Genomic DNA, 18,816 nt, shown 5'->3' on the forward strand with positions numbered 1-18,816 from the left:
CAGAGTTACTCATCCAGGAAAGTTGCTGGTCTCTGAATTGTTGGAGTTTGTTTTTCTCTATTTTAAGTGCAATCGGGGGCTTTTGCCACGAGAGGAACCTGGGAAGGCAAAAAGGAAGCAAAGAAATGTGAGATTCGGGAGAATGTAGCAGCCAGTCTTCTCCCAGAATGTTCTATGAAGTCAAATCCTTTTTAGTTTTATAGTCTCCATGAGTAAGAAAACCACTGAGCTCAAAAGGAATTATATGATACTAGCAAAGAAAGGGAGGCAGCTAGGTGGCGCAGCAGACAGAGCGCTAGGCCAGGAGTCAATAAGACCTAAGTTCAAATCTGGCCTCAGACACTTGGGAGCTCTATCATCCTGAGCAAATCACTTAACCTCTGTTTGCCTTAATCTATTGAAGAAGGAAGTGGCAAACTACTCCAGTGTCTTTGCCAAGAAAAGGACAATATGCTCCAAGGAGTCACAAAGAGTCAGACACAATTCAACAAAACAACGATGTCCAAGAAAGGAGGCTCCACAGATGAAATTAAACACAGAAATGAGACTGGGACTGTGGAAACAAAGCCCAGCTCCCAAGGAAAGAGACTGTGTATCCAGAGATCACTGAGGCTCAACTATTCTTAGGAATCCTTGAGTCCCCAGTTTCCATAGTGACTGAGAGGGAGCCAGATTCACCAAGCTGAACAAAGTCCAACTTGCTGAGTTCCTGAGGAAGAGGAAGAGGGTTCTCTTCTTCTGAATCCCATTTCTTTAGGCTGATACCAACTGCTCTGGGAGCCTATCACTCACCATGGCAGTTGACCCAGACCAGCTCCAGATCCCCTCAAATCCCATGAACCATTAGGAACCTGAGGTAGTGGAATGAATCCTGGAAGGGGAGTTCAGGAAGATTTCGAATTCAGTTTTGGATATTTTAAGTTTGAAATATTTGTGAGACATCTAGTTCCAGATATCCACTAGGGAGCTGGAGACTTGAAGGCACTTCTCCCTGGTCCTCAGGTTCCTTATCTGTAAAATGAGAGGGAATCGACAATAATCTAGTGATTAGATCAGAGGTTGTAAAGCCTTTTTGTTGTAAACCCCCTAAGCAGTCTGGTGAAGTCTATGGAGCCATGCCCAGAATAATGTTTGTAAATAATTGAAAGGAATATAAAGTTCTAGTTAGAAGTTAGTGAAAATAAAAAATGTCATTTTTTTCCCACTTAAGTTCCTGAACCTCCTGAAATCCATTTACATATTCCCAAGGGTTAAGAAGCTTTGCACTAAAAGATCTCAAAGGTGCCTTTTGGATCTTCATTCTTTCATCCCCCAAATCATTCCTGATCTTATACATGACAGCTAGGTACAATGGGGAGCGTGGGGAGGGGAATGCCAGATTTGGAGTCTGGAAGGCCTGAGATTTAGTCTTGCCTCAGTCACTGAAAACCATTTGTGTGGCTCTGCTAGGAGGGTCAGCAACTAACATCTGCCTTCCTCAGTTTTTCCAACTGTAAGACAGGGGTAATAACAACACCTACCTCAGGGTTTCTGGGAGGATCAAACCAGATAATATAGGAATAGTGTTTCAAAAAACTTTAAAGTACTCCATAATTCTAGCTATTATTATTATGTAGCCTCTACTTGGGGAGTTATGGGTGATGTTGCCATCTAGTGGAAAATGGTTGCTACCAACAGTGAAGACAACAGAAAAGAGCCAAGAATTCAAAAAACCCCCAATTTTCAAAATAAACAAGAATATGAAGATCATAGGAAACATCACAACAATGGCCAGCAAGTTCAAGGCTAAAACTACCCTAGAACCTGTCTCCAAATCTCAATGACTTGACAACACTGCGGTTTGTCAGGCATTTAATGAGCATGCATGAATGTAGAGGGTTACTTTTTATTCAGGTTTTGAAGCTTGATATCCCACACTTGCTTCCAAAAAGCTATGAAGAAGCATATTCTCCTGCTTCTATGTCTTTGTTCATGCTGCTCCCTCCTCCTGGATGCCTATGCGTTCCCTGATTGTTTGTCAAAATCTTCCTCCCACAAATACCTCTCTAACAGAATTTAACACATTATGCCTGGCAATAATGATAATAGCTGCCATCTACATAGTACTTAAAAGTTTACAAAGCACTCTACATCTGTTATCTCACTTGATTCTCACAACAACACTATGAGGGTAGGTGCTAAGATTATTCTCATTTTACAGATCAGGAAAGGGAGGCTGAGATGGGTTAAGTGACTTGCCAGGGATCAGATTCTATGCTGGGTTCAGTCTCAGATCTTCCTGACCCCGAGTCCAGCCACTTCCAGCCACCTGTGTGACTTTGTTAAGGAGGATCAACAGATAACATCTGCCTGCCTTGGTTTCCATTTCCAGGATCATCCCACTGCTTAACTATAGAGTATACCCCTTACCGATTAGAATTCACAGCATCTTACAATTGGAAGAAAACTTAGAAATACTTTTTCAGATGAAGAAATAGACCCAGAGAGGCTAGCTGACTTGTCCAAGGCCAGAGAGCTAAGTATAGCCACAGCAGGATGCAAAGCTAGGTCTCTTAATTCCTGGTACACTGATATTTCCAGTATACCCTATATTGCCTTCCTATTTGGAAAGCTTCTTGAAGTGAATGGCAGCACGTTAGGGCAGAGGAAAGGAAGGCCCCAAGAAGCAGGCCCTGGTTTTCCCAATATCTTGGTATCCACAGTACCTCACTCACAATGGGAGCTTCACAAATGCTTGGTAGAGTAGATAACGAGCTGAAAGAAACCTTGGAAATCATATAATTCAATTGTTGCATTTTACAGTTAAGGAGTCTGAAGGCCAGAGAAGGAGTGTTTGGCCCAAGGTCACAGAACTGGTTTGTGGCAGAGGCAAGGCAAGACAAGGCTTTGGGTCTCCTGACCACCCCTCCCACTCTGCTCTCTATCTCCTGGGAGCCAGGACAAAATTTGACTAATAGTTAGTGAATGCCTACTATTTGTTAGATAAATAAAACAGTGTATTATTTGTTTCATTTTGTCTGGATGCTTTTAGAAATGTAATGTACTCCACCACTCTTGCCATGTGGGGACTCCCTTATTTCAGTGCTACAGATCAAAACCTCCCCGCACCCTCCAATGTGATATGACTCTTGATTTATCTTCTCTCAGAAAGTTTCCAGGAAAGATCCAGTATAAAATTAATCCAACTAACTGTTTTCTAAATTATTTCTCTTATGTAATGAAGAAATACAAGTGAAGCATTTCTATGATAAATGCATACTGAAAAATCTCTTTCCTTTATACATTTTGTTCTGATGTGACAGTCCTCAAATCATTGTCAAAGAATCCCTCCTCCCACAACCAAATGATATTCCCCTCAAAACAATCAAGCAAAACCACTTCAAAGCAATCGCCAACTTCATCAGTGTGAGCTGGTATCTCAGAGATGTGTGAATCCCATTTCTATATACAATCCCTTTTTTTTGCAAAGGCTTCACTAACAAAGGCTGCATGCTATTTGGGGACCAGTCTACCAAAGTTTGGAGAGAACTCATCAACCTGAGACTGGCAACAGGAATCATATTTTAGGGGAAGGCACTGAGAAACTGAGTCTTTAGAGAGAAGAAAAGGACAGTGAAGATCTAGGCCAGTGATGGTGAACCTATGGCATGGGTGCCAAAGATGGTACACAGCACTCTGTGGGCACACAGTTGCCCCCTCCACCCCCAGAGTTCATTACTGGAAAAGCAGAGGGCCTTGGACAGAGCTACTCCTCTGCCCCTCTCCACCATTCCTGGTGACATTTTTTCACATCCCCCACCCCTCTGTCCAGCAGCCAATGGGAGTGCATAGGGGGTAAGGAGGGCAACTCACAGAGGGCAGAGCTGGAAGAAAGTAGAGCACTCGGGCCACTCCTCTCCCCCTCTCTACACTCACTGAGGACATTCCTCACTTTACCCACTCCTCTGCCCAGCACTTCAGCTGGAGTGCTTTCTCCCTCCCCTGTGTGGGGGGTGGGCATAGCACTTGGTCTGGGAGTGGGGTGGGGGCAGGGCCTGCCACTCCACCTCTAAAAGGTTCACCATCATTGGTCTAGGCCATAGGAGGATTGAGTGAAGGAACTGGGAACATTTAGCTTGGAAGAAGAGAAGATTTAAGGGAGCAAGTGAGAGCTATCTTCCAAGAAATAATATGTGGAAGAGGGATTTAACTCATTCTTGGTCCCAGAGGGCCAAGTGGAAATTGTAGAGACAAATGGGAATGGACTGCTTTAGGAGACACTTGATTTTCCCTTACTTGAGGTCTTCAAAAACAGGTTGGGGTGGGGGGAGCCAGGTGGCTAAGTGGATTGAGAGTCAGGCCCAGAGATGAGAGGTCCTGGGTTCCAATCTGAACTCAGACACTTCCTAGCTGTGTGACTCTGGGCAAGTCCCTTCACTCCCATTTCACAGCCCTGATCACACTTCTGCCTTAGAACCAATACCCAGTATTGATTCTAAGATAGAAAGTAAGGGTTTAAAAAATTTTTTTTAAAAAGAACAGGTTGGATTCCACCTGTCAAACATATTATAAAGGGGATAAACTAGATGGCCCTTTAGTTTCTTCCTTTCTGTGATTCTGGGAATTTTTTCAGCCATGAGACCTAATGAATAATGCTTACCCGCACTTATTTAGGGCTTTATATTAAAGTTTGCAAACGCCCTCATATACATTATGTTAATTAAGGCTCACAAAGACCTTGTGAGATGATACTACAAGAATCTTATTCAGACAATTGTTTATAAGCCAACAAACATTTTTTAGGTGTCTTCTATTATGGAGACACTATTCTAAGGGTGAAGAGATTATAATCTGTATCACTGGAGGTAGCACTCAAACCCACAAAAGAGCCTTGAAAAAACATTATTAAGTCATTACTAATGAATATAAAATCATGAGGAAAGTAATTTTCATTAAAATATTAATTCTGACTATTATGCTGTAAGGAATGATGAGCAAGATGATTTCAGAAAGAGTTGGAAAGACCTCCATGAACTGATGCAGAGTAAAATAAACTGAACCAGGAGAACATTGTACACGGGAACAGCTACACTGTGGAATGATCAAATGTGATGGACTTAGTTACTCTCAGCAATATGATAATCCAGGACAATTCTGAAGGACTTATGACAAAGAAAGTTATCCACCTGTAGAGGAAAGACTGTTGGAGTTGAGATGCATATCGAAGCATATGATATTTCACTTTATTTGGATTTTTATTTGAGGGGTTGGGTTTTATAAGATTACTCACTTACAACAATGAAGAGGATGGAAATATGTTTTGTATGATAGTACATGTATAACTCAGATTGAATTCCTTGCTAGCTCCGAGATCAGGGAGGGAAGGAAGGAGGGATACAATTTGGATCATAATAGCTTTGGAAGACTTATATGGAAATTTGTTACTAGATGTAATTGGTAAAAAATAAAATAAAAATTAATTCTGTACAAGCTATTCCTCAATTGATAAATAGTCAAAGGAATAAATAGGGAGTTTTCAGATGAAGAAATCAAAACTATCTATAGCTGTATGAAAAAATGTTCTAAATCACTATTGATCAGAGAAATGCAAATTACAACTCTGTGAAGTACCATCTCATATTTATCAGGTTGGCTAAAATGACAGAAAAGATAAATGATAAATTTTAGAGGGGATGTGGGAAAATTGGGGTACTAATGCACTATTGGTAGAATTGTGAATGATCCAGCCATGCCTGAGAGCAATTTGGAACTATGCCCAAACGGCTAAAAATTGTGCACACCCTTTGATCTGAGAATATCATTACTAGATCTGGATCCCAAAGAGATTTTTTAAAGGAAAAAGACCTATATGTACAAAGATATTTATGGTAGCTCTTTTTGTGGTGGCAAAGAATTAGAAATTGAGGGACCAGTTGGGAATTGGTTGAACAACCTGTGGTGTATGATGGGGACGGAATACAATTGTGCTATAAGAAATGATAAGCAAGATGATTTCAGAACAAGCTGGAAAGACCTACATATGAGCTGATGCAGAGTGAAGTGAACCAGGAGAACATTGAACACAATAACAGCAAATATTATCTGCTGATAACTTTGAATGACTTAGCAACTGTCAGCTATACAATGATCCAGGAAAATTCCAAAGGACTTATGATGAATGTTATCCACTCCCCCTCCAAGAAAGAATTGATAGAGTTGAACTGCAGATGAAAGCATACTATTTTTTACTTTATTTTGGGGGAGTTTTTGTCTGTGTTTTCTTTTACTAAATAACTAATATGAAAATAGACTTTGCATAACTTTGCATAACCTATATCAAACTGCTTGTTGTCTCTGGGAGGGGGGAGAACAGTGAAAGAAGGGGAGAACTTAAAACTTGAAATTTTTAACAACAAACATTAAAAATTATTTTATGTGTAATTGGAAAAATATATTTATGACATCTACTATACATCTAAAATAATATAATAATATATACATTTTTATAACCAATTTTTAGGCTGTACAGTAAGTTAAAAATCATACTGAATGTTATCTTTGGGAAAAGCTAAAAATCAAGCAAAGTTCTGTACAAGTTGTATCCAGCCATAGAACTTTGTCATCTAAATGTTTTCCTTTAAATAATGCACCTCAACTTTGTACTTTTCAAAATTATGTAAATAGCAAGTATGGACTTGAGGTCACACAGCTCCCCATTGGTCCTGATTGCATATATGTGTTTGACAAAAAAAAATGTTCCGGTTAAAAAATATTTCATTTTGTCTACTTATGCGAAATAACCTTTAAAATTTCAGTACAAATTATACAGAATTGGGTAGCTTAATGGAAGTATGGTCAATTGATGTCAAAAGCATCCTATGTATCTTTAGAGACACGTACTGTACAATTTACTCTGAAAGTCGGGGCCTGTCATTTTTCGGTTTAATCCATTTTTAGCTAATAATGACCACGTTTCCCCAAGTACCTAAAAGCTCGTGTCAGTTCCCTAGGGCAGTGCAACCTGGAGGATTATAGGGGTTGAAAAGATAGCACCTCTTTGCTACTTAAACAGTGCTGTAATGGCATGTTTGAACAGTAAGCAGAACTGCAGTCTTCTATAATGTAAGCAGATAAAGTCAATTTGCATTTTGTCAGTTTCCCCAACCAAAAGTTGGGACAGAGTTCTTGCTCCCCCTTTCTTACCTAGAAATATAGCAGAATTGGAAAAGAAGTTATCATCAGAAGCATAAGTAACTATGAAGGGTCTGATGGGAAGGGAAAAGTGGCCACCAAGCTTATGGGAAACAGATGTCTGAGATTCCTAAAGGCATTTAGGAACACAATGAAGTGTGCTTTAGGGTTGGTGTCAATAGTAGCTTAGGAGGCTGAAGGAATGATGGAGGATCAAAAAAAAAGTGACAGTGGCAAATGTGTAGTTTAGTTCTGCACCAGTCCAAACTCATCCCCCCACAACCGGTCTCCCGCTCTCTCAAGAACACAGGATGTCCTGACATCTGAAGGTCAGATAGCCCCTAGATAATATAGATAACTGTTCCTAAAAAAGTGTTCTTCCAATCTCGGTTTGAAAATCTCCAGGGACAGAGAGTTCAGTACTTCCTAAGGCAGTCTACCTCCCTGTAACTTTTATCTGCTTGTCTTTGTTCTGGTCTCTGAAATCACACAAAACAAATTGAACCTCTTTCATACATCCGTCCTTCAAATATCTGAAACTTTGGACATCATGTCCCCTTTCCTCTCAAATCTTCTCTTCTCCAGGGCAAGCTTTCTCAGTTCCCTCATTTGGTCATTATGGAGCACAATTTTGAAATTTATGCTATGGGAATACAAGGATTTGGGGATGGGCCTGATGGTGGCCTTTGTCACCTAAGGACTAGTCTAAATTAAGTTTAGAAAGGAATCCAATCAGGGTGGTCTCAGGCTGATGAATTTTTCAGTCACAGCCACTCTGGCAACCCATCTACAAGGTACCAATTAATCAGACCCTTGAAATTGATTCCCCATACTAAAAAAGGGGGTGGGGAGGGGGAAGGAGGAATTGGGCAAATAGTAAGCATACTCCATCAACACATTTAACAACCTTCATTTATCTCAAGCCACTTTTACTAAAACGACAAAAGCAATTTGAATCTACATTTCCTAAAAGTCCTCTCTTCCTTCAATCATTTCTCCAGAAAATGACTGCTTAGTGAATGAAAGGGAGATGATTTGGAAGTGATTGAAGAGGTCTGAGATTTGTTTTCTTTTCGTCCCAAAGTTCATGATTTCCTATTTAAGTTTTAAATTCCTTTGATCATAAGGGCTAGAGGAAAAGAATTAGGGGAGAAGAGCTGCTTAAATCGCAATCAGAGAGTTGTGTGACTTGGGGGAGGGGGCAGGAAACTCCATCATTTGCATGGAAAGTTTAGACCCCTGCAGATAAGCTGAGGATCTGATGAGAATTTAGTTCTTCTAGCACAATTATTACCTCACATGGTACTTTAGTAAGGTGAAAAAAGATCAATAAAAACACAATTTGGAGGAGGGAGGATGCTGTGGGATGGGCACACTAATACATGGTTGGTGGTGTTGTGAAGTGGCTCATCAATTCTGGAAAGTACTTTACATCTTTGCCCCCAAAGTCATTCAATTGTGCATAACCTTTGACTCAGTGACCCCAATGTCAGGCCTATACCCCACCAAAATAGAAAATGATTTCCTTTTCTTATGGAACCTTGGATAGTTTTAGAGAATGTGTATGTGTGTAACGTGTACACTTTCAAGCAGGGGTTCTTGACTTTTTTGCCATGAATCCCTTAAGCTGCCTGGTGAAACCCATAGGCTCTCTCCTCAGAACATTTTCCCTTCTCAAAATAATATTTTGAAATAATTGAAGGAAACATTCAATTTCAGTAAGAAGTCTGGGAAAATAAAGATGTCGTTTGTTTTTCTATCCACATTCACAGACATGAAATCTCTCTGTGGACCCCAGGTAAGTAGCAAATAATGACCGCATTTTCCCAAGTATCCAAAAGCTTGTAACAATGACAGTGGCCATTGACAGTTATAAAGTCATTTTTAAGTTTTCCTAAGCACTTGGTATAGATTATCTCCTGTGCTGTGACAACCTCCAATTTCCTGGCTGATATTCTTTAAAAAAGAAGGCCAAACATGCCTGAGCAAATGCTTTAGGACCCCTAACAAAATTAGATTTTGCAACATGTAAAACCTTTGGATTTAAGTCAAACATCCTTTCCTATAGTTCCATAACAAATAGGAACTGGACTACTGGTAAGAAAAGAAGCTGAGAGTCTTTTCTTGCTACTCAGCCAGCTTAAAAAACAAAAAGAAAAGAAGGATCCAATCCTACTTTCCAGACCAACATGAAACCACTCTAGACTGGCTCACTTCAGGCACTGCACATAACTGTAGCTCGAAAGTAACCATCCAAAAAGAACCGGCTAAACAAACCGGAGAAGAATGGAAAGGAATATCACTGAGCTCTAAAAAATAAAGGACATGATCATCACCAAAACACAAAGAAAGACTTGAATAGATTGATGCAAAGTGATATGAACAGAGCCAGGAAAATAATACACAAGATGATGACAATGATGAAAGAACCACTGCCCTAAAATATTTGACAATGAACGAGGCAAAATTATAAAGAGCAAGCTTGGCTGGCAAAGATGAGACATGAGAGGACACTCCTGCCCTGCCTTTTGAGGAGGTTGGGAGGGGGTTAGGGGGTGGAGGGGAGGGTGTCTATGGTTGTGCAATACTGAATATGTCAGATTTTTTCAGGGTACCCATGAGTTTTGCTGATATTTCCCCTGTTTTTTCCTTTTTGAAAAAATTCTTTGTTAGAAAGGATGGGGCAGGGCAGGGGGAGACAGAGACCTAGGAGACATAAAAACAAAAGATATCAATCAAATCTCTTTTTAAAGGAATCCACCAGAGGCTTTGGTCCAACTATGCTCCATTGCACCTTGGTGCCAGTACAGCAGCCTGGAAGGCCTACATAGCTCAGGGCCTTTTTATTCTATCAGAATATTGTTAAAGGGATTTAATATGTATATGAACATCTTAAACAAATAAGTTCACTACAAACTGTGACAGCGATCATAGATTTAATGGATGAAAGGAACTCAGAGACCATCTAGTTCAACCTCCTCTTTTTACAGATGAAGAAACTAAGGCCCAGGTAGTATCAGAATCCAAATTTAAATTGGGTCCTCTGACTTCAGAACCAATGTACTTTCTACTGTTCCACACTGCTTATCACACTAAAGGTTACAATTTGCCTTTAAAAAATCTTAGACCTTAGATAACCAATCTGACTCTACATTTTAGAGATAAGAAAATTGAAATCCAGAGATAGCAACTGAAATAATCAAGTCTTAATCTATTTTCTATCTCCAGAAAGTAAGTTTTCTGGGGTAGAGTTTTGTTTTGGGGAAGTTTGCTATCGCTATTGTTGTTAGTTGTTTGGAGATAAAGGAAGGTAGTTCCTGTAAAATCACAGATAGATTTAAGGGTGGCGATTTTACTGATGCAGCATCTCATCTGTGAGGCACCATCTTGGAGAATGGCCCAGAACAGTGTGTGGCCACGCAGCTTGTACAAGGTCACACAGCCAGTATGACTGAAGAGTGAGCCTTAAACCCTGATCCTCCTGACTCCAAGGAAGGTCCTCTAGACACTTGTGTACCACCCTGCCCCTCAAATAGGCAAGAGTCATAAATTATTTATTATGCCCTTAGTTATCACTATAATCAAACAATCCAAAGGTAGAAGCTGACTTACTAGGACACTTTCCTCAATTTACAAGTGGCTAGACATTAATATGAAGTCATTACCCTCCCAATGCATTAGGATGAGGGCAGATTAAACATATTAATAGAGTGAAATAGCTGGGTTAGTTGGATTTTTGAAAAAACAAAGTCCATTGGATGTGATTCAATGTGCATTTGACTGTGCTAACTTGGGAGAGATTTTCACGTAGCACACCTCTGGTTTCTGACAGAGGGAACAGAGGCAGAAAAACTGTAAGGCTGCTCCTTATCCCTCTTCCTGCAGTTGTTTTAGCCTTCAGTAGATTACAATAAAGGCCATCCAGGGGGAGATGGGTGCCCTAGTCCTCCTCCTTCCCTCCAGGAAACCTTCTACTGTGATCTAGACAAAGAGGAACAGACCTCAGGATGTTTTTAGGCACTTCCAGGCCTCAGGCCCCATAGGCCTAAAGGGTAAAGAAGTCTAGCCAGTGCTCCTAGTGAGAACTGTCTTCCTTCTCATAATCAATAAAGTGCAGACTTTGGCTCTTTCAAGGACTATGGGACCGGTAGGCCTCAGACACAACTGCTTCAGCCAAATAGCCATTCAAAAGGGCCCAAACTCCCTGTTTTTCTAAGAACCCAGGTAAAAACAAGAGACTCTTAGCCAAAATGCATTGACTAGAACATGGTCACAAAGCAAGTACTGAACTAAGAACGGGCTCATCTGAAAGTATATAATATAGTGTATTATACCAGTCACCATTGTGCTGTTCCCATCACAGTTTATGTTTTAGAGGTTTAGAGGGCTGTCTACTAACTCCTAGCACTTCTCCTTGACCTCTAGTCATGTGGTTTCTACTCTGATTAATAAAAGATGATGGCTTAGCAACAAATAACCTTGGGTGGTTTGGAAAAAAGAAGAAAAATGACCAAGAAGGGCAGGAATAAACCTCTCTACCATGCTATTCCTGAGTGGTATCTTTCTCTGAAAAAATATTTATTTAGAGCAAGAGTTCTTAACCTGGTGTCAGTAAATTTGTTTTCGAAATATTTTAATAGCTGTATTTCAGTACGATTGGATTCCTTTGTAATACTATGCATTTTATTGTATGCATTCAAAAACCTAATTCTGACCAGGGGTCCCTAGGCTACAGCAGACTGCCAAAGAGATCCAGTATACAACAAAGGCTAAGAAACTGTGATTTAGGGTAATCATATACGAGTAATATATACGATATGCTATATACATTACAAGAAATCATATACAGACCACATCATAGCAAATGAACCAAAAATAAAAACTTTCAAATACATTCTTACCAGTAATGAAATTCAACTAGTAATGAAATCAACTAGTAATCAACACTCTTGGCACTATAAGTCCACCAGTTTGAGCCACCATATAGTTGGCATCCTGCTGTCTTATCAGAACAATGTCATTCTGCTAATGCTCAAGAAGGGCATGTGCCTAGAAGATTCTTCTGGTCTTGATGCAGTGGAAAGAACAGTAGGACCAAGAGTCAGAAGACCTGCGCTCAGTTCCCAGCTCTGTCATTTTCTACCAGTGTAACACTGGGAAATTCCCACTGTCCCTCTGAACCCCAGAGTTTCCTCTTCTGAAAAATGAAAGCTCAAAATCTACCTATGCTCTTAGGATTCTCAAACTAGAATTGTTGGGTTTGAGATCTGGAAAGAGAAATCATTTTACAGGGAAGGAAATGGAGATTCTGAGAGAGGGAAATGACTGGCCAGGAGAACAGGGATGAGCAGTATAACTGAGGCGTGAAAGTAGGCTTTCCAATTCCAAATCTACTGCCCTCCTACTACACTAAGCTGGCCAGAAGTTTGCTTTTGTTATCTAAAAAGACCACAAATTCATGAAAAGAAGGGTAAAGAGGAAGAGAGAGGGAGAGGCAGAGAGAGGGAGAGGCAAAGAAAGGGGGAGATAAGAGGAGAGAGAGAGAGAGAGAGAGAGAGAGAGAGAGAGAGAGAGAGAGAGAGAGAGAGAGAGAGAGAGAGAGAGAGAGAGAGAGAGAGGGAGAAGGGGGAAAAGGAAGGAGAGAAGAGACAGATCCAGAGAGAGAGAATTTTCTGCCTCCTAATTTCTTCCCTTGCTGTCTCTGGTGGATGACTCTATGACTCAGCATGATTTAGTTACCTGACCTTTTTCAAGGAACTACATTATTTTACCATCACGTCAACTATATATTGATGTCACTCCAGGGGACGTGGCTCCATACTAAACCAACTAAATTTTTTCACAGCCACATAAAGCCTACCCACAAACATTTTTCAAATTAGAGCTAGTCAAGTCTTGAGCACCTCTACTCACAGGGAATCAAGACAGTATTAATACAAACAGTAGAAATCCACAAATTACTCTAAACTTCATGTTTTATTCAGCAGTTTTGATTCCTTTCCCTGGTAGAATATCTTACAAGTAGGTAAACTGTCAGGAAACGGGTGGCACGTTGATTTGAGATGCACTATTTACTGTCTTAGACACCTTATACCAGGCTCGTTGGCCTTTGAAATGGTCAAACTCAAACCACTTTAATTAAGGCCCTTCCTGGCTAATTAGTTATGGGCTCAGCCAAAGAATAAGACCCAAATCTGGGCTAATGCTCCTCCACCCAACATCAAACTGGAATATACAGTCCTCTGAGTTCAGGAACTTAGGGGTCCCTGTTAGGAACTCAAACATATTCCCTAAGGTGTTTCAGGTGCTGGTGGAATGAAGTCCTCAAAGTAATGATGGACCTGGCCTGCCTTTTCTAGCACTACTTTGAAGACTGTATTACCCAGATCACAGTCAAAATCCTTTCTGACCACAGGCTCTGGAGTCTTAATGCAATTACTGCCTAGCAGCCTTCTTGTCCAAGTATCAGAGGGAGTGTTAATTGGCCTGAACAATTTTAATTACACTGCATCAGTACTGTGACACAGAAAAACAGAACCTTAGTGGATTTTCAGAGTGGGTTTGACCCACACATGACACCATGAAATTATAAAAATTAAAAATAAAATAAATGTGTAAATAATATAATATCAATATATCATGATATATGTTGTTATATAATAATAAACACTATATTAAATAAATAAATATAATTTATGTAATACTCTCCCTATACAACAATGATTATATTCACCCCTTATCAGCAATGTGTATACAGAAGGACCCCCTTAAACCCTGGTTTCGCTTTCACACGTCTCCCTTATCCAAGGGTAACCAGAAGCATCGGAAGTCTGCCATAAACCATCAGAAATTCACCAGAAGTCCACTACGATATGTCAGAAATTTGCCCAAAGCATGGGAAGTCCATGTAGGACTTCCTACCAGCAGCAGCCTACCCTAACTTGATCCACTTTCCCTTTTTTTAGGGGGACTTGGTGTTGCAGAGGTGGGTGTTATCCCCTAACACGGAGCTGAACTGCAGGGAGACCACAGAGATATGGGAATCAAAGCAGAAGTTCACTTATATCCACAGTTCCAGCCATCCTCACTCCCACTCAACTTCAGAGTTGTTTTTCATTGTAATCAACCCTTCCCTGGCTCCTTTACCAGATCTTCTTCCGTTCTGGTCCCTCCAGGCACGAGTATTCTCCAAAGCTCTATCCTGGGACTTCTTTACTTCTCTCCATAAAGTCTCTCTCTTAAGAAGCCGGTTAATGACTACTTCTACTACTACCAGTCGTTTATGAATAATAAAACTATGTAGCCCTTCAAACTTTACTAAGCTTACAAACATCAGCCAATTTTCTCCTCAAAACAACTCTGGGAGTTAGGTGCTAGAAGTATCCTTGTTTTACAGATAAAGAAACTTGGACTGACAGCTGTTAAGTGACTTGCCCAGGTTCATACAACTAGTAAGCATCTGAGGCTAGATTTGAACTGATTCCTGATGCTGTGCTCTACCCATTGCACCACTTAGTTGCTTCATAGCTCCGGTGAGTTCATGGTCACATCTAAGCAAATGATTTCATATTGATATATCTACTCCTAATCTCTTCCTTGAGTTCCAGCCCTACTTTAACCAACTTCCTGCTGAAAAGCAGCTCCCACATGTCCCATAAACATCTCCAATTCAGCATGTCCAAAATGGAACTCATTTCCCCCTTCTCCTTCACTCCAAAGCTTCTTTTCCCCAGTAAGGGTTCTACCATGCTCTCGGCCACCTGGGTTCCAGGTTCACAACCTTGGAATCTTTCTGGACTGTTCACTATTTCTCAAATCCACACCCACCTACCCCAATCCATAAACAATCAGTTGCCAAGGCCTGTTCATTCTCCCTCTGTCTACAACATCTCTCCCTCTTCTTCCTCACAAGCACACAAGCAACATCCTGTTCTGGCGCTTACACCACCACCCCCCATCCAGACTACTACAATGACCCCTTAATTGCTTTCTCTGCTTCTAATCTTTTTCTTCTCCAGTCATGCCTCCACAGAGCTAGCTGCCAAAGCTTAGGTCTAACCATGCAAGTCACTCTCAGGCTCCAGGGTAAAATTTAGGCTGACCTCTAAATCCTTAATCCAGCTCCCACCTGCCTTTCTAGCCTTATTACACAGTCTTTCTCTTCATACTCTCTGCATTACAACCAAACTGACCTGGCACTTGTTTCCAGAACTCAACAACACGTCCAGCTTTGCCATCTCTGTGTTTTTACCCCAGTCATTCTCCTATGCCTTAAATGCATTTCCAGCTCACATTTACCTCTTACAATCCTTGGTATCCTTCAAGTTTCAGCTCTAGGAGAAGCTCCTTTAGAAAAAGACTTGTACAAGAATATTCATAGCTGCGCTCTTTGTGGTGGCAAAAAAATTGCAAAAGTAGGGGATGCCCTTCAATTGGAGAATGGCTGAACAAATTGTGGTATCTGATGGTGATGGAATACTATTGTGCTCAAAGGAATAATAAAGTGGAAGAATTCCATGGGAACTGGAATGACCTCCAGGAAGTGATGCAGAGTGAAAGGAGCAGAACCAGAGAACATTGTACACAGAGACTGATACACTGTGGTACAATCAAATGTAATGGACTTCTCTACTAGCAGCAATGCTATGATCCAGGACAATCCAGAGAAACTTATGAGAAAGAATGCTATCCACATCCAGAGAAAGAACTGTGGGAGCAGAAACGCAAAAGAAAAACATATGATTGGTCACATAGTTCAATAGGGATGTGATTAGGGTTTTGATGTTAAAAGATTGCTCTACTGCAAATATGAATATGGAAATGGATTTTAAACAATGATACATGCATAACCCAGTGGAACTGCTTGTTGACTTCGGGAGGGGAGAGGAAAGAGTTGGGGCGAGCATAAATCAGGTAACCATGGAAAAATATGCTAAATTTTTTAAAAAGGGGAAAAATAAAATAAAATACCTGCCAAAAAAAGAAGCTCCTTTACCTTTTGGGGGGGTCCAATATAAGAAACTTTGAGGTGAGGCTTTATTATTTTTTTAAAGTCTCAAATTATGCCCATTTGCACCACAGCAATTCCAACATTTCTTAGTAGTATCATACATTTGGAACTAGAAGGGACATTTGAAAACATCTTTTCTAATCTATTTTTATAGATAAGGAAACGGAGGGAAAGGGAGCTAAAATAACTTGCACAAGAATAAACCATGTAGCAAATAGTAGAGTCAAGATTTGAATCCAGATGTGGTGGTTCAGCCTAGTACTTTTCATTGCACCACACTGCCTTGGTTTCTGACTATCCCACAAATGATCTGATATTTATTTATCTGTGGGTGTTTGTTGCTTTCCTCTGTAGAACTCAAGTTCTTTTGGGACAGTGACTGTGTTTCCTTTTTGTCTTTGTATACCCAGACCCTTGTACATAAAAGTGCTTAATAAGGGCTTGTTAACTTGAATTCAAAATTTTTCATTAGCAGATCATTTCAGCGCATGGAATCTCTACAACTTGGTAAGGAATTCTTTCATCTTAGCATATGTACTTCCTAATCTGAAAATGATAAGATCTCCTCATACATTTATGATGCATAAAGGTTGATGACGCACTTTCCCTTCAAGGATCCTGTGGGGGAGGTTGTTAAATTATTATACCCATTTTACAGATGTGAAAAAAGGTTCACAGAGGAAAAGCAACTTGACCATGGTTAAACACAGCTAATAAATGTCAAAGCAACATTTGAACTTCTGGCTCCAAGTCCAATGCTTCTTTTCTTTCTTTGTATCCTGAGTGCTTAGCACATTGCCTGGCACATAATAGGAACCTTATTTCCAGCCAGCTGACTGGACTGTCCCTGATGCCATGCTTATAAAGGTGAATGTTAGAGGCTGGAGAAGCTGGACTTGATGAAGTATTCTTAAGGCAAATATTTTACTTTAAAGGAGTTTAAAGACTCTTCCCAAGGGCCAAGGGACTTGCTGCCACCACCATACCACATTTCTATTGTGCTTTAAAGATTATGAAGTGGGGCAGCTGGAGTCAGACCTAGAGACGGGAGGTCCTAGGTTCAAATCTGACCTTAGACACTTCCCAGCTGTGTGACCCTGGGCCTAGCCCTTACCACTCTTCTGCCTTGGAACCAATTCATAGTATTGATTCTAAGACAGAAGGTGAGGGTTTTAAAAAAAATAAAGATTATGAAGTACTCACCTAATAGGAGCCCTCCATGTGAGCTAGGAAATATGGGCATTATTGGCCTCAGCTTATAGGGAGGGAACCAGGCTTCCTCAAGGTGAAGTGCATTCAAGCCATATAGCTTGAACAGGAAGAGGCTCCTAGGGCAGGGTCTCTGCATCACATCATTTGGGGTGCTCATTTCACAGCACTTGAACAGAGTGGATGGAGATCAGTTGTAGGTTTCCTTCCAGTGCATGTCGTGTGGCAATTATCAAGCAAGTGTTTGGGATGGACACTTGCATTTCATCAGCTTTGAAAGCAGGCAACTAATTGCTTTTACCCAGCAGCCCCTTTAAAAATGTCACCAGAAGTTCTCATAAGCAGAATCCCCAAGGGCCTATATTATGTTGGAAACAGAAGTCTGATTGGGCTTTTTCTCCACTAGCGGATGTCAAGCTCATTTCACTTGGCTGACTTAAGAGTCAGAAGGTCTGAGGTTCAATCTCTGCTCAGTTAGTAACCAGCGGTGTGATTTGGGCAAGTCACCCCGTGTCTCCTTAAGCCTCCATTTCCTTACTTCCAGTGGGAGGTTTGGGAGCCAAAGAACTTGAAGGCTCCTTGAAGGCCTGGACCTTCCCAAGCTGAGTAAGCCTGGCCAAGGCCTACTACTTACTTCTCTCAGACTGTTTCACCATTATCTGAAAACAACATCTACCCCAGTTGTCATGAGGCTCAAATCAGATAATGCATGTAATGCACTTGGCGAAACTTTTGTGTGATATGTATGTATAATACACACATGTATATTATATGCGGTGAGATGTGTGCAAAAGAAAATGCGTAAGATCATATATATGTACACATGCGTATATAGATAGGAATACATAACATCCAAGATGATATACATGTGTGTATATAGAACACACAAGATGACATATGTGACATACATGAATACGTGGAGGTACGTACCTGTGTGCATTTCTTGCCTTGTGTCTTCATGTTTTACATACACATACATACATATATACATACGTGCATGCAATGTCTCCTCCAGGTAGACTCTAAGCTCCTTGAGGGCCAGGATTGCTTCCCTTTGTGTTTTGATCCCCAGCACCTAGCACACACAGCACACACCTAATAAACACTCATTGATGAAGGGCCTAATAGACGTCAGCTATTATTTTTCTTCTGGCTCAAGCTTTTTGATGTGAATTACACTGTTCTAGAAAGTCTGTGATAACTACCTCATACTGCCTTGGCTGGATGAGAATCAGCAGCTTCCCGCCTCCTTTATATTATTAAAGGGCAGTTTCTACATCCACGTAATCAAGAATTTGGTCTTTAATGGTACCACGTCCCATGGAAATCTTCCAGGCATGCTCTGGTTTGCTCTGAATTCACAGGGTCAGCAGAGCAGTGATAAGGACTTTGGATGAAATTATAAGCCTCTGCGAGTCAGTAAAGGC

The 18,816-nt window shown here is 40.6% G+C and overlaps 1 long non-coding RNA gene across 2 annotated transcripts in view; it reads right to left on the reverse strand.

The window, feature by feature from the left end:
- The window catches only part of LOC103103589 (uncharacterized), a 69,554-nt gene that overhangs the window by 35,142 nt on the left and 15,596 nt on the right, over nucleotides 1-18,816 (reverse strand). For both annotated transcript variants that reach the window (XR_008914681.1, XR_001625475.2), the window contains one exon: nucleotides 1-18,816. This exon is cut by the window's right edge. This is a non-coding gene — a long non-coding RNA (uncharacterized LOC103103589).

Source organism: Monodelphis domestica, chromosome X (assembly GCF_027887165.1).
Source record: "Monodelphis domestica isolate mMonDom1 chromosome X, mMonDom1.pri, whole genome shotgun sequence".
Classification (NCBI taxonomy): Eukaryota; Metazoa; Chordata; class Mammalia; order Didelphimorphia; family Didelphidae; genus Monodelphis; species Monodelphis domestica.